Consider the following 15,390-nt stretch of genomic DNA (forward strand, 5'->3'; position numbering starts at 1 on the left):
CTCAGTCTTTCCCTGCCCTCTGAGTATGGAGGCCCGTTTCAGATCCACCTGAGATGTTCCCCAGGAGCTTGGAAAGCGGCACGATTCCACTTGTGTGCCTGCCTATTGTCCCATTAGAATGTGAGTGGGGGGCAGGGGCGGAGATCTGAGCCACATCATTCATCAGTCACCGCCTCCCTTGCGCCTGAACATAGCAGGCCTGAATTAGTTTTCAGAAAAACAGAACACATGAGCGAGTTTAATTGATTTTTCAGAGGCAGTGGGTCATTAGATAGCCCAAGCGTTGTCCACTAAATTCCCTGACCCTCTGTGACAGTGCACAGAATTAGAATTAAGGTTTGTCCTTCAACCCACCCCCACACTCTACACCTTTATCATTTGATAAAGCATCTCGGTAGCCTGAGTGTATTTATCACACCTGCATTGATTCACAGTTCGATACGAGAGCCCTGGTAACTCCCTTAAAATATCTGATTGAATTTCATGTGGAAGTGAATGCCACAGATTAAATATATGTTGTGTTAAGAAGCTTCCCGTTTTATCACAGCCTGTGCACTGCTAGAAAAGCATTCTGCATGTTAATTAAGATAGCTGGGGGATTTTAAAAAGACTCCTTTCTCTCCCTTTAACTTTATAATGCATTCAGAGGATGGGAACTGAGGCAACTATTTGCAAAGCTGTGAAAATCAGTGTCGAGTCAGATGGCTCGTGGGGTCCCGGTGCGCTGCAGTGATGGGCCAGGGCAGTGTGCGTGTCGGTGGCAGCCGGGTCCTGTGAGCTGGCTACGGGGGAGCTGGGTGACACTGCAGGCGGCAGGCTCTGACCTCTGGCTTCAGTGGGAACGGTGCCCTTGTGGCTAAGACTGGAAGTTCGCCCGAACGGTGAAGCAAGAGGCGGGGGTGGGAGGTGACCAAATCCGAGAATCAAAGGGGCAGGATGAATTGGGGTACTGAGGATGGGGAAAAGTCTGACCTTCTGCCCAGTAGAACGTCAGTGTAGCCAGGACGGTGTGGCAAGACCAAGAGGGTGCCTCAGACGCCTGCCTTGGCTGCAGTGAGACACGAGCACACGGGTGTCCCTAATGGGCCCAGCTTCAGAGGTCACACGATGATGTGAATAGAGCGCGGGTTGAACTGCTTCAGAGCTGGGTTGAAATCATGGCTCGGCCTGTTGCTCAGACAAGTTGCTTACTGAGCCTCAGTTTCCTCATCTGTACAGTGAGTACAGGGTCACTGCAGGATTCAGACAGCAGGTGCAGCCGGCACGCGGCAGGCCCTCAAAGTGGGACACTCACTGCTCTTATGCAAGAACCTGTGCCCACTTCTTGCCGGCAGGCACTCGGCGCACTGCTGATTGTTTGATGTGCCTTTCACCTCCCAGTCCCACGGCTCCCGCCCCCTCTCAGTTCTGAAATGCAGCCGGCCCTTTGGAGCACAGAAGAGCCGGCCAGGCGATTTGCACCGTCCCGGCAAGGCTCGGCTTAGGAAAACACCCTCACGCAAACAGTTCCAGAACAATACTGCTGTTTGTGGGGGAATCCCTGGCCCGCAGCATAGGAGTCAGGCAATATCAAAATAGTGTTGCAGCTGGGGCGAAGCTGGAAGCAACAAGCAGATGTCTGCCGAAAGCGCTGCGCGGGACACCTGGCCCCGGGCTCCGTTCGTTGCGGTGTCTTTCCCAGCTCCGGCCAGCAGGGGGAGGCACCTCTCGCTCTCGGCCGTTAACACGCTCCTCCCGGGAGGGTTCACTCCCTCCCGCGGCTCCGGCCGCTCCGGCCTCCTCGGGCTCCGCTTCCGAGCCTCCCTCTCCCCCCGCCCCCCCCCCCGCCCCCCTCGCCTCGGCCTTGGCTCCTTCCTCGTCGGGCGGACCCGAAGGCGGCGGCGGGGGCTGCAGGCGGGGCCGGGATCTCCTCCCAGACCCGCGACCGACGCCCTGGCGGCCGTGGCTCTGGGTGCGCCGGTGTCTCTGCTTCCCGGCTCCATCCCAGGCAGGACAGGCCTCTGGAGAGAGACCCCGGCCGGGGACAGGGGGCACCCAGGGACCCTCGGTCCTCAGACGCGCCCGTCGGGGGCCGAGACGTCCCCCAAAGACAGGTCGTGTGCCAGGCTGACACATACCTTGGAGAGGGGTGACGTGGCGCACAGAGGTGACACCCCCATTGCCCTCAGCCCTCCCCAGCCACCTCCGGGGGCAGAAGCACGCCCAGGCGCAGCCGGCCCTGCAGCGACCCACCCCCCCTACCGCCCCCTACCGCCTGCTTTTCAGAGGCCTGCGACAGTCCTGCTCTGGTGCCCCGCCCGAGGGTGGCCGCCACCCCCGCGGTCCCCACCAGGGCGAATGCGGCCTCCAGGCCTGCCCTGCCCTCCTGCCAGCAGGAGGCTCTCACCGGTTCAGGCCCAGCAGACAGGGATACAGACAAGGATCGGTGAGAGGAAGAGTCATGTATGATTTATGAATAACGAACTAATTTAATCCCTGGGTTTCTCTTGTGCCGCCCATTTAGTAATTTGTTCCATTTCTTAATGGCCCGGGTTCTTTATCAGGCTGTGACGGAGGAGAGAGGTGAGCCATCACACCAGGATCTGAAGGGTGACCTATATACAGGGACTGGGAAAGCAGGTCCTGCGGGACGGGCGTCAGCGCCACCCTGCGCGCCCTCGGGCTGGGCGCGGCGGGGGCCTGGGCGCAACTCCTGTCCCTGCCGCAGAGCTGCGGGCAGGCCAGGGGCTGGGGCCGGTTCGCAGGCCGGGCTGCTGGCCTGCTGTGTCCTAGAGCCCCCCGCTAGTGCTTACACTGGTGCAGGGGAGAGTGGGGTTCTAGCCCCCCCTCCAGGCCACCTTCCACTCCGCTGAGAGCGGGACCAGGCCTAGGGCCAGGCTACCTAGGCGCAAATCCCGGCTGGCTGCCGCTTGCCAACCCTGTGACCCCGGGTGCATCGCTCAGCCCTCCCGGGAGCCAGGAGAGACTCCAGACAGTGAAGGCCGTGCCTCTGTCCCGATCCTGCTGCCTGAAGCTGTTATCTTGAATCTGTTGTTTATTTTTACTTTTCACACCAGGTTACCGAGGCTTCCGGAGGCTGAGCCCCTTCCTGAACAGGGAAGGGAGGTGGTCTGTGAACAGAGAACCGGAGGACGGAGGCTGAGAAGGTTTGAGGCAGGGACGCAGGGCGGGCCACTGAGGGCAGGCTCTAGGTGCCTCATCCACGCCATCCCGCCTGACGGTCTGACCCCAGAGGTGCCCCCGCTCAGGGTGAGCAGGGGGTGTGGGGGCCGCCCCTGAGAGCGCGGGGAAGGAGCTAACGCCTAGGCCGCTGGGTATTTGGACGGGAGGCACCGCAGGGCAGAGGGCTGGGTAGTCGTATTTGCACCCTTAGCGCAGCCCCACTGGCATCTACCGTGTGAAGCGATGATCGCCGGGCCCGCCTCACAGGCAGATGGACTTGGGACAGAGAAGTTAAATGAGAGTGTGAGCGGCACACCAGGTGTGGACAGAACCCGTCTTCCTCCAGCCTCTTCTCTGCCTGCTGTCCCATGGCCGCTCGCCAGGCTTCACAGGTGTGGGTGCTCTGGGCCACCTGCTCTGGGCCAATGGTCATCCTCCTCTTGCACTGGCGGCCCAGAGGTCACAGGTCATGGCCATGTCCATCACCCAATGAGTTCTCCTGGGAGTAGGTGTGGACAAGGACTTTATTAGAGTTCAATCTGCAGCCAGAAGAGTGTGCCTGCTGTAAAGGTAGCTCTCTGGATGGTCACAAGGACAACTGTTTTAATCCCTTTTTGCCTGAAGAAAACTGGAGCTGAGAGCCGTTGAGTGGTGTTCCCAGGTCTGTTCACGTAGCCAACACTGGAGGCTTGCTTTTCTCTCTCCCTTTATTTCTCTCTCTCTCTCTTTCTCCTTTTGTGAGGTGACAATTCAAATCTTCGTCTTTTTTTTTTTCTTCCATTTTGGAGGTCTTTACTACTGGAGTATAGTTGACACACAATGTTGTATGAGTTGCAGGTGTAGAGCATGGGGATTTGACAATTCGATACATTACTCAGTGCTCATTACCGTGAGTGGCATCACCATCTGTTACCATACGTTACGACAATACTATTGACTACATTCCCTATGCTGTACTATTCATCGCCATGACTTACTTCTTTTCTTTTTTTAAATTTTGTAATGTTTATTTATTTTTGAGAGCGAGAGAGAGAGACAGAGCATGAGCAGGGGAGGGGCAGAGAGAGAGGGAGACACAGAATCCGAAGCGGGCTCCAGGTTCCGAGCCATCAGCACAGAGCCCGATGCGGGGCTCGAACTCACGGACCGCGAGATCGTGACCTGAGCCGAAGTCAGACGCTCAACTGACTGGGCCACCAGGCACCCCAGACTCAGTTTCTAGGTGGAAGTCTGTACCTCTTAATCTCCTCCACCTATGTCACCCATCCCCCACCCTCCTCCCGCCTCCCGGAGAACCCTCAGTAGCTTCCATTTTGTGATGCGTATGTTTTGAAATGGATTTTTTATTTAAAGTTTTGGTTTTGATTTCATTTGAGAGCCATACAATTTAATGGAAAACGGCAATGCTTTTATCATACTAACATCATTACCTCAAGTGGTTATATGAGAAGGAGATCGGTACAAAAAGTCTTTATTTGGGGGATGACACTTCTGAAGTGTGTTAAGCAGAATCTGTTAAAAAACTTCCAGGACAGGCTTCAGGGGAAAGTCTAACGTCTGCAGATTCAGAAAGGCTGGAGGAAGGCAAGTGGACTCGGATCACTTATTTTTGCAACATTTAACTTAGCTTTCATTATTTACATCAGCACTTGGGAACGTTTGGGAGAAAATCAACAAAGCCTTTGCAAGAGCGGCCTGAGCCTCTGCCGGCAAGTCTGTTTTTTAATTGAGAAATGGCTTTTTTAATCCCACATTTCAAAAAGAGGGAACTATTTCTGCGAAGCGAGGGGAGAGGGGGTGTGTTGTGTGCAACTTGTCCTCTGCAAGAGCAGAGACCCCTCCACTTAGGGAGGAGGCCGGCCTTTCCCTGGAGGCTGGGGGTCTGGGTGTCTTCTCACTTCTCTGCATGTTTTCATTGGACCCCTGGGTGGAAGCACAGGTTGGGGGCGCGTTTCAAGGCCCCTTCCAGTCCCAGGAGAGCAGCGTGTAGGACATTTACAAATCCCTCTACCTTCATCCTATTTCTCCTTCAGAGAGATGTGCGGGGACTTTCCCGGCTGCCTTTGGAGCAGAAGGGACAAAAACCCGATCGATCCACCAATAGCCACTGACTGAAGCAGACTGTCTCTGTCTGGGAATGGCCGGGGACGCAGAGCCGGAAAGGCAGGGAAGGGAGGATGAATTCCCCAAATTCGGAGAGCTGGACGGGCCCGGCTGCCCTGGGCTGTGCAGACAGGGGCGCGCGGTGTCCAGTCCTGCCCCAGTCCTGCTCACAGGTCCCGCTGGAGGATCGGCTCTGCCCCCAGCCGGGAGCCACGGTGCTCTGGCAGCAAAACCCGTAGGTCATCCTGTGCAGCTGATGCCGGTTGGAGGCAGGCGGGCCCTGGGGGGACGAGGAGGAGCCGTTCAGGGTCACGTTAAGCTAGAACTCCCCACCACAGCTTCAGAAACGTCCGGCCTACCAGCTGACTCTGTCCGTCACACCCTGGCTTCCTGGCCCCAGGGCTTGAGGGATCCCAGTGCCCGGAGGGGCTGCTTTCCTGCAGCCACGGCGTATGGAGACAGCGTGGTGTGGTCCATGAAGAGTTGCTCAGATGAGGTGGCTATTCTAACGGAACTAGTTGCCAACTTCTAAACAGTGGGAAATTTTACATATACATCCAGCCTTCCAGCTTCTCTTGAGAGTTGGCGACCCTGGCAACACCGAGCCTGAGTGCCCGCCTGGTCGTGGGGTGAGTGCACCGTCTCTAAGGGCCAAAGACCTGCCTCTCGCATTTTCATACCCCATTCGTGTGCCTGGCCCGTGAGGGCCCCTGAGTCAGGGCGGGCTCACCGGACACCTACAGGAGTGACAGCATTCTGCCCCCTGGACTACCTCCCCGGGCAGAGCGGGGCCTCCTCTCCCTCCAGCATCCCCACCGACATCGTCGTGGCCCTTCCCCTTCTGTACTGAAATGGCCTGTGTACTTCGCAGGGGTTGTGGCATTTATGGATGTTGATTTAAGTTTCCCTCCTCTGGCTTGGGGCCAGGACTTGATCACCTTTAGAAACACACTTTCAGATGTGTTCTCCGCCTCCATAGCCCAAGGAAGGATGATTGGATCCAGTGATTTCCCCTGTTTTGAAGATGAAGACAGAGTCTTAGAGTGGTTTCCCAGTGGGCGGCTGTCTCACGTGTGAGGGGAATCGTCTGGCGCCCTCTCCATGGCAGGGTGGGGGGGGGGAGGCTTTGGCCGTGGAGCTTCAGGGGGGCGACCCCGCGTCCCCGATCCCTGTGCACAGGCACAGCGCACCCAGAGCTCAGCGTGCTCTCCCAAGAGGGTTCACGCTGACTGCAGCCCTGCACGCGAAGGGCCAGGGTCCCAGTTGGCCCGTGTGCTGCGTGATCACCCACGCCCAGAGTCACTCACCACGGGGACGGAGCTCTGATGGAGAGCCACTCGTACACTCGCCCTCGTGTCCTGTGGAAGGCTGTTTTCCTCAGGAGCTGCTCCCTCTGTGCGCCTGGACATGGGAAGTGGGTCTGGAGGAAAGAGGAAATGGATACAGACTTGCTTTCCAGTCCATTCGGTGTCCCGTGGCCAGAGCCAGGCCCCCCAGCTCTGGGTGGAGGCTCTGTCTGCTGGCGTGGATGACAGCAAGGACGGGGGTGAGAGAGGGGCTCCTGAAGGTAGGCCCAAGGGGGTGGGGTGTGCGTGTGTGTGTGTGTGTGTGTGTGTGCGTGAGATTGGGAGATGGGTCCCGCCCTCCGTTTGGCTGCGGCTGAGTTGTCTCCCGGCCATGTGTCCATGAAGCAGAATTCCTGCCTGGGTGGTGCTCGTTGACTGGCTGTCCTGGTCGCAGGGAGCTCCTATGTTGGGAAACTTAGGCAGGTGTTTCCGTTCTGCCTCCATAGTTTTCTGGTTACGGGGCTCCCAGTAGCCCAGGACCTCTTCATAAAATGAGGTCAATATCTCCTATTTCTCGCCGCCCTTCCATTTCGTCATGATCCCAAATGAGATGAAGTTCACATTGGGAGGCTGTTTTGTGAGCTGTCCAGGGCTTTGCTGGGGAATGAGGTACAAGCGTAAAGCCCGGACCCTTCAGCACACTCATCTGGTGCTAAGCCCGGTGGGTCGGGAGCTGGCCTTCCCTTGGAACTGTCTGCCCGGTTCTGTTTCCTGCACTTTGCAATGGGCATTTCAGCCTCAGACCTCTTTTGTGGAGAGACACATCCTCCCGGCGTATTAAGTGGGCCGGAAGCCTGGGACATAGGAAAATCGTGACTTTTGTATAAAATACATATATAGGGGCATCTGGGTGGCTCGGTCGGTTAAACGTCCGACTCTTGATTTCGGCTCAGATCGTGATCCCCACGGTCCGGCTCCTCACTGAGCTCCGAGCCTGCTTGGGATTCTCTCCCTCTGCCCCTCTCCCACTCATGTTTTTTTCCTCTCTCTCTCTCTCAAATAAAATTAAACATTAAAACAAATATATAACGACTGTGTGGAATGTAAAAGTTTATGAATTTTAATGCTAAAACAGGAGCAAAGAGCCGCTGGCTGTGCTGGCGGAGGGAAGTAAAGGCTGCCCAGTGCTGCTTTCCTACGGGACCTGGGGACTTCAACTTTGTGCCCTGCCACTGAAGATATTTTACTGGCAAACGTGAGAAGCACTGTTGGGTAGTGTGGTGGGGAGGGCGCTGTGCTGCCTTCGTAGGAGGAGCAGTGGTTTTGAGGAGAGAGGCCTGGTCCTGGAGGGCCTGTGGGGTGGGGGCGGGTGGGGGGGTGGCGGATGGCCGCTTCCTTACCAGGCCAGCAGGGAACACAGAGGTGCCGTGGAACGAAAGCTTATGTCTGGCTGAAGGTGATCACGGGAGACTTCCTGGAGGAGGAGGTGAGATGTTAGGAGCCCAGGAACATACACTCGGAAGTATGTGCTTGGTCACTGGCAGGAGAATCAGACCTGGGCCAAGGGTTTGGAGAGAGGGGATGTGGCAGGTGTCGCAGGGACCCCTGCTGGGGAATTTGGGACCCATACGACAGGTTTTGGAAGTCCTGGAAATCATGTGAGCAGCAAAGTGACACGGTCAAAGGGTTGCTCTAGGGTGATTAATTCCCTGTCGGAGATGGATTTCTAGTTGTTTTCTTTTGTTCGGATAGTTTTCCAGATGAGGGGGGCCTTTAAGGGATTCCTCCTCCCAGCAGAGAAGAAATTCCTCTGAGAGAAGTAGTCTCTCAGCTCAAACACAGCCAACATTTTACAACAATCTTTTTTTGGTTTTCCTTGCTACTCAGATGAGGAATTGTGGCCTAGGGAGGTCAAGGGCCTCGCCTCAGGTTGCCCAGCAAATCAGAGCTGATGTCGAACACAAGAGTCACAGATCACTGGGGAAGATAGGTCCCAGCAGATCCTGCAGAAAGGTGGGTGCTGTGTGCAATATTCCCGTACGATATCGTGCTTCTTTTTACGCGCAAACTCTCCACGGGAGCCCTCGGCCCATGGATTCCCAGGGCTGAGCGGATAGGAATGGCAACCGCCTCCTTCTTCACTGCTCTTGAGGTGACCTGGCCCCTTAGATCCTTTGGGCCGGCAAGACTTCACATATCCACCCCACCTGAGCGCGTGTCTGGTCTTTCCGCCCGGAACGGAGCTTGAGGTGGAATCTGCAGCCGCAGGCGTCCGGGCAGAGAAGAGAAAGGCTTCCGAACGGGAGAAGTGGACCCCGGCGGGCATAGTCTCGGAGAAGTTAGCACGTCGACCGCAAGCACAGTCTGGAGCAGGCGGAGGCCTAGGGAGTGAGTCAGGCGCGACCTCCCGGCCTTCTCCCCCCGAACCTCCAGCCCAGGATTAGATCCGTTGGGGTGCTTGCCGTTTGGACCAGCTCCTCCCAAACCACTCCACCTGCAGAGCCCCCGGCGATCACGCCGAAGTGCGATGCGGACTGGGTGGGGCCAGGCGGGGCTCGGCCTCTGTGCAGGTGCCTGGGGGACTCTGTGGACTGGCGTTTGTACAGTTGGGTTTAGGCGGCTCCGTCCGTTTCCGCTTTCCTAAAGGGAAGGTGCCATCGTCTGGGCTAACCCGCATACCCACTCTTAGGCCTCTCCGACCGTAACCATCTCTATTCTGCACGTGTTTCCTGAGCACCTCCACGTGCCAGGTCCTGGGGTCCAGAGACGGCCGGGGTCTGTGATGCTCCCAGGCTGGGGAGGCCGCAGAAACCCAGGCCGCAGCACGTGAGGGAGATGGGAAGGGGCAGCAAAGCAGAGTGAGGGAGCCGGTGAGGCCAAGGCGATGGCTCTCTTCTTCCTCCCGGGCCATGTTGCCTTGTCAAGATTCCTCATCTGTTGGATGAAAGAGCTGGGTGGACAAGCAGGGGTGGGGGGGGGGGTGGGGGGAGTGGTGAGCAGGGCACGGATGGGACCTCACGCCAAGCCACCTGGTCACCATATGCGTCCTTCCACCTTTGCGGCGTAGGTTAGGCTGAGGCCACCTCCACCGGGGTCCCTGGGGCCAGCTGCCCACAGAAGGGCGTTCTCCGCTCTGGGCTACGGCTAGAAGCCAGTGGCCAACGCTTTCAGCAGATGTGGATGCCCACTGGGCCGTCTAGCAGGTTGGGTCCTCGGGGCCAGGCTGCTCCGTTCTGGGGGAGGCCGTGCACCCACACACCTCCCAGTGCTCTCAGACTCCTCCTCCCAGCCTGTCTGGGAGTGGAGAGGGCACCAGAACACGGACACGAAGAGCCGTGGCACTCCCATTTCTTGCGTATTTGTGATGCAAGCAGTGTGACTGGTGACTGAGGCGGATTGTCACAAGCGGGGGCCCCGAAGAGCTGTGCCTCGTGTCGCCCACGCCCTTGCGTGATCCCCTCCCGTGGGCACCCTGACCTTGGCCATGTAACTTGCTGTGGCTTAGCAGCAAACGAGACGTAAGCAGCCCCGTGCGTGGAGGCTCGCCTTTTGGCACGCACAGCCACCTAGGAAATTCTGGCCCACGCATCGGGGAGACCGTGTGGAGGAGAACCAAAGTGTCCGGTGTGAGTGGGGCGTCTCGGCCTTCCCGGGCCCAGGTGAGTCTCAGACAAGTAATGAGCGGCCACGGCAATGACCGGCCTGAGAACTGCCATCGACCCCAGCTTGGACTGCAGAACCAGAGCGGAAAGTGGTGCTTTTAAGTAGCCGTGGTCTGTGTGTGCTCGTGTGTCACACGACAGTGGTTAATTGACTCCATGCGTAAGGCACACCCCCGATCCCGCTTCAGGAGGCCGACGGTCCCGGGAAGGAAGCCGTTTTCCACCTCTCCTGTGGTCCCGACGCAGAGGAAATCGCTCACGAGGTCCTGTGGTGGAGACCAGCGGGGGCGGCCTCCACCGCTTTCCACCCTGGCTCCTTCCCGGCCCGGAGAATGAGGCGGCAGCACTCAGAGCGTGAGAGGGAAAACAGGCCTGCCCCTGTCCTTCATTGCTTGGGCAAACCGAGTTGCCAGGCTCTGCCCCCACCCGCGGGCCGCTCCCCACCCCCCAGGCCTGGTTCAGGACTTCTGGGATTTCTTGTTCCCTGTCCTGTCTTTATGACTCCTCTGTTACCTTCACCCTTATTTCTAGCCACCACAGAGCACATTTCCTTCCTTCTAGATTCTTCTCCCAAAGTGACCAGCGTATGGCGGTTGCTTACAACCCAGCACCTTTATTAACCATTCGTGGATCGTGAAGAGTTTTGTCAGACACTGCTCTTTTTTTCTCTAATTTTTTTTCTTAACGTTTATTTATTTTTGAGACAGAGAGAGACAGAGCATGAACGGGGAGGGGCAGAGAGAGAGGGAGACACAGAATCGGAAGCAGGCTCCAGGCTCTGAGCCGTCAGCCCAGAGCCCGACGCGGGGCCCGAACTCACCGGAGATCACGCGAGATCGTGACCTGAGCCCAAGTCGGCCGCTCAACAGACTGAGCCCCCCCCCCAGGCGCCCCAGCAGACACCGCTCTTAAATGACCTAAAACCAGGTATCAGTTGTCCTGTCTTCAGCCGGCAACTTCTCCCTCGCTACTTTGTCCCATTGGCACCCTGTGTGTGTCGTGTCCAGCCCACTCGGGCTCACCCTGGTCCTGAGAACACCCCAGTCCCCACCCGCCACGGGGCTTCAGAGCCATCGCCTGCCCAGGTCCACCGTTTCCCGGGCAGAGGCCCAGAGCCCGGCAGGATGGGGAGACTCGCTCGCCCCGGCTCCCGGCTGTGGTCGGGGCGAGGACCGGAAGGCAGAATCGTCTCCGGTGACTGTGCCGGGGTGCGCGTGGCACCGAGGCGGAGAACCTGGGCCCTCGGTCCCCTGCTTGCCGTGGACGCCCTCGGCAAAGGCGAGGTGAGGTGAGCAGACGTGCTGACCTGTACCGTTCTCTACCCCGGCCCCTTGGTCCCCGTGGTAATGCACACGTGCCCAGCCCATAAATATCTTATTTTGTGTTCCTGCCAGCCCCCACTAATAGGGCTAATGCTTCCTGAGGAGCAGCCCCAAGCTGCATTAGTCGCAGATGTTTGATTGATTTAAAACAAAGAGCCTGACCACCAGCCTCTCTCTATGGTTTCTCTTCCTGCCACTTTGCTTGCAGGGTTATCTCTAAAATGCAATTAAGGGGCTTAAAAGTACATTTTCAGGAAGATGCAGAATTGATGAGGGGAGCTGGCCCCTGTGGGTGCCTCCAGATTGTTCTAGTTCCAGGGAAGCGAACTGGACCCCGCCTGGAGCTGCACCCACACCCACCAAGGCCTTGGGTCTCCAGGGCAATACCCGCCCCAGCAGCCCCGGAGGATGGGAGGGAGGTGGGGCTGGGGGACCGCCGGCTGCTCTTGGGGCTGACTGCCATGGAGCTTCCCATGTGCTTCCCTGCGGGGCTGGGCTTGTCCAGGATCAAACCCAGGGTCCTGGGCGTGGGGCTCCCGCTCTCCAGGGGGGTGCGAGTGTCATGCTAGCGATAGGGTCCACATAGGCCAGAGCTCTGATCCCCAGAGCCCAGGGGTGTCATCCCAAAGCAGCTGCTTTCCTGAACATGCCACTGAGGCCCACGCCGTATCTCTCAGGCACCCCTCGGCCACGAAGGCTCAGCTCCAGGGGTCCTTCAAACTGGAGAGCCGCCCAGAGAGAGGGTGGCACAAACGGGGCCGCTCTGATGGCCCGGAACCGTGCTGGGAGGCCGCTGCTGACTCCCGCGTACGGCGCAGGGACCAGAGGTGACACGGTGGCCTAGTGGGCTCAGAGTCTCCTAGGGGAGGGCCGGCAGCCCCGGACCACAGCACAAGGGAGCAGAGAGAGGTGCTGCAGGGGGGTGGGCCAGGCAGTTCAGTCAGGTGCCGAGACCCGCTCCGATTACAGCTGCCGCAGCACTCAGGGAAAACGGGGAAGGAGAATATGCTCTTTGCCAGAAGGTCTTTTAAGGAAAGCCTCGCCCAGATGGGAGGAAGGGTCTGAGAGGGCGAGCGAGTGGCTTGGAGAGCCCCCAAGGGCTGCCGCAGGTCACAAGAGCGCATTGCGGAAGGACATGTGCTTTGCCAAGAGGCACGTGGAGCGGGAGCTGTCCTGGTTTGCCGTGGCCACCAGTTCGGTCCCGGCTGACCCCTCCTCATGCTGCTTTTCTGCTCCCTCCGCCACCCACCCAGCATCCACGGACAGTTTGAAAATGTCAGCTTTCAAAGGATACCACATTCTTAGCCGGCGCGGGCTGTAAAGCCTCCCCAGTCCCGTTCTGGAGACACAGAGAGGAGGGCAAGGTCATCTTCTGCCCAGGCCATTGGAGAAACGTTCCCCAGCTGGGCCCGGGAGACAAAGGGTCTTTCTGCTGAAGGCACATGGGAGGAAGTGAGCATTGTGGAGTGGGTATGGGAAGCAGTAAATCTTTGGCTTGCTGAAGCGTAATGGTAAATGGGCTGGAGGAGTAGCTGGGGGACATGCGGTGATGGATTCCAACGTCTCGCTAAGAAATTTGGGGTCTCCCTCCTAGGCAACGGTGAGCCAGAGATGGCGGTAGGGCCGAGGAGAGGCCAGGTGGAAACAGGCTCCTTGCAAGTGAGTCGGTTGGGAACGGGGAGACAATGTGGTCACTTTCAGGATCTCCTTGGTTTCCGGGGGGGGGGGGGGGGGGAATTGATCTCAAACTGTAGAACGCACAGCTTTCACGTCCATTGGGTCATCTCACCTTCATGAAGCATAACCTCCACTGTGTCTGTCCCTCTCCCCCTTTGGAAAATCCCAGACAATGACTGCCTTCCCTGGTAACCTCCCTGCTTCTTCAAGGTGCTCGTACCTCTCTCTGCCATCATCGGCTGAACGTTCAGTCCCTCCTGTCACTCATGCAATTACACTCTTCCTCTTGCCTCTGTCCTAGGTGACGTCAGCGTCCGCAGCCCAAACCCTCAGCGTCTCGACCGGCTCGTCAGCGGTGCTCTGCCTCACCCACCTTGGTCCCTCCCCGCTACACCCTGACCTGGTCCTCCCTGGATGGCACCACTTCTGGACTCCCCTGGCCAACGCTCCTCTTTAATCCAGGGCTTGGCAAACTATGGCCATGGGCCCACGTGGCTTGCTGTGTTTGTAAATAAAGTTTCATTGGCACACGGCCTCGCCCATCTGTGTATGGGTCGTCTTGGCTGCTTTCGAGCTACAAGAGCAGAGTTGAGTAGTTGTGACAGAGGTTGTGTGGCTCCCAAGCCTGTTTACTACCTGGCTCTCTGCAGAAAGAGCCTTTCCCGTCTAACACTTCCGCTCATCGGCCCCACCTCCTTCACTCCCTCCTCGCGCAGCAGAGGCTCAGACTTTTGATGTGTCTTCCTGCCACCCCGCTTCTGTGGCCCCTCTGGGTGATCCCACCTGCCCACTTTCCTTTCACCTGCCTCAGGGCAGCCAGGTGCTGCTGGAGGAGGTCGCAGGCCAGGCGGGGGGATTCACCAGGAATTTGTGACGGGCCACAGATGGACCCTCCATATTCCTGGAAACCCTTCTGTTTTCCCTGCTCAGGTGCCTTCCATTAGCGGCCGGTGCCTTCCCCATTCTCTTCCGGCAGGCGACCCCGCCTCTCACGTTACACAGGCGACATCAGAGGAGACTCACCGCCTTAATGCCAAACGTAGGTGCTCACCCGTCGCCCCTCTCTGCTCTCTGCTTCCCGCGTGCTCACCAGTGGTGTCTCAGCCCTTCTTGCTTTCCTGGGGAATTTGCCCTACATTTGCCATTTGGGCTCCTCCTACGACAGACCACGGCGCTTGAAGTTGGATGATCGCTTGGTTGTCTAGCGATCCCAGAAAGCCCAGGGAGAAAGCGGAGGGTGGGGCAGGGAAGGGAGAAGCGAAGGACCGCTCGGGCAAGTGGGCTTCAGGGTCTTACGGGTCCTTCTGGGAGGCGGTCAGGGCACAGCTGGAATCATGCCACGTGGGGACAGGGACAGGGAAGCTGAGGCACTTGTCCGGGATCCCATCCCCCTGCACTGAGCGTTGCCTCTGGGGCCCGGTCTCCCCACGCTTCCCGACTGCACGGCACAGACAAGCAGGCCCCCCACCTGCCAGAGGAAGAGCCCAGAAAGGCGTAAAGACACGTGGGCGCACAGGTGCTTGCGGAAAACTGGCTGGAGCTGCGGGACTCTCGTGAGGGCCGCAGGGGCGCGGTGCGGGCACCCGTCTCTCTGTCACACGTGCCCCAGTGTCCTCGACACCAGTTTTCAAACACGGTCGCAGTTCTCCCGTTTAAACGACACGCTCTTAAATGTTCACCCTCCACCGTCGCTTCCTCCTCTCTCCTCCCTTCAGGATCAGACCAACCCGAAGGGAGCTCTGTGGCCACTGTCGCATCCCCTCACTCCCACCAGTTCCTCTGCCCTCTCTGGCTGGCTTCTTCCCTTCCCTCTGACAAAACTACTCTCCTCACCGTCGGCCGACGGTGCCCAGTCCAGTGGACGGTTCTCGGCTCTCGGCGCGCCCGTCTTCCTGACAGCACTGACCGCTGCTGACCATCCCCACCTTCCCACTCTTTTCTCTTGGATTCCATGCCATCGCTTGATTCTGTGCTCTCTCCTGCTTCTCTGAAGAAGCTTCTGTGACTGCCGGGGGTCTTCTGGGTGGGCAGCCACGCCTGCAAAGGGGACCAGTTCCCTCACAAGCCCCTGGCCTTTCAGCACGCATCCAGGACCGCAGCTTTAAGTCCCACCGCTAAGGGGACAACTCATTGCTCTCTGTACTTCAGATGCCTACTTGACATTTCCTCTTGGAAGTC

The 15,390-nt window shown here is 58.2% G+C and overlaps 1 long non-coding RNA gene across 2 annotated transcripts in view; it reads left to right on the top strand.

Moving 5' to 3' along the window:
• Nucleotides 1-13,734, top strand: part of LOC122230590 — a 48,164-nt gene extending 34,430 nt beyond the window's left edge. Inside the window, exons 1-3 of one of the 2 annotated variants that reach the window (XR_006207584.1) lie at nt 7,636-7,806; nt 8,439-8,564; nt 13,514-13,734. This is a non-coding gene — a long non-coding RNA (uncharacterized LOC122230590). Of the gene's footprint in view, nt 1-7,635; nt 7,807-8,438; nt 8,565-13,513 lie in introns of those variants that run through there. The other variant, XR_006207583.1, reaches the window with a different exon arrangement.
• Nucleotides 13,735-15,390: the final 1,656 nt, after the last annotated feature.

Source organism: Panthera tigris, chromosome C2, assembly GCF_018350195.1.
Source record: "Panthera tigris isolate Pti1 chromosome C2, P.tigris_Pti1_mat1.1, whole genome shotgun sequence".
Classification (NCBI taxonomy): Eukaryota; Metazoa; Chordata; class Mammalia; order Carnivora; family Felidae; genus Panthera; species Panthera tigris.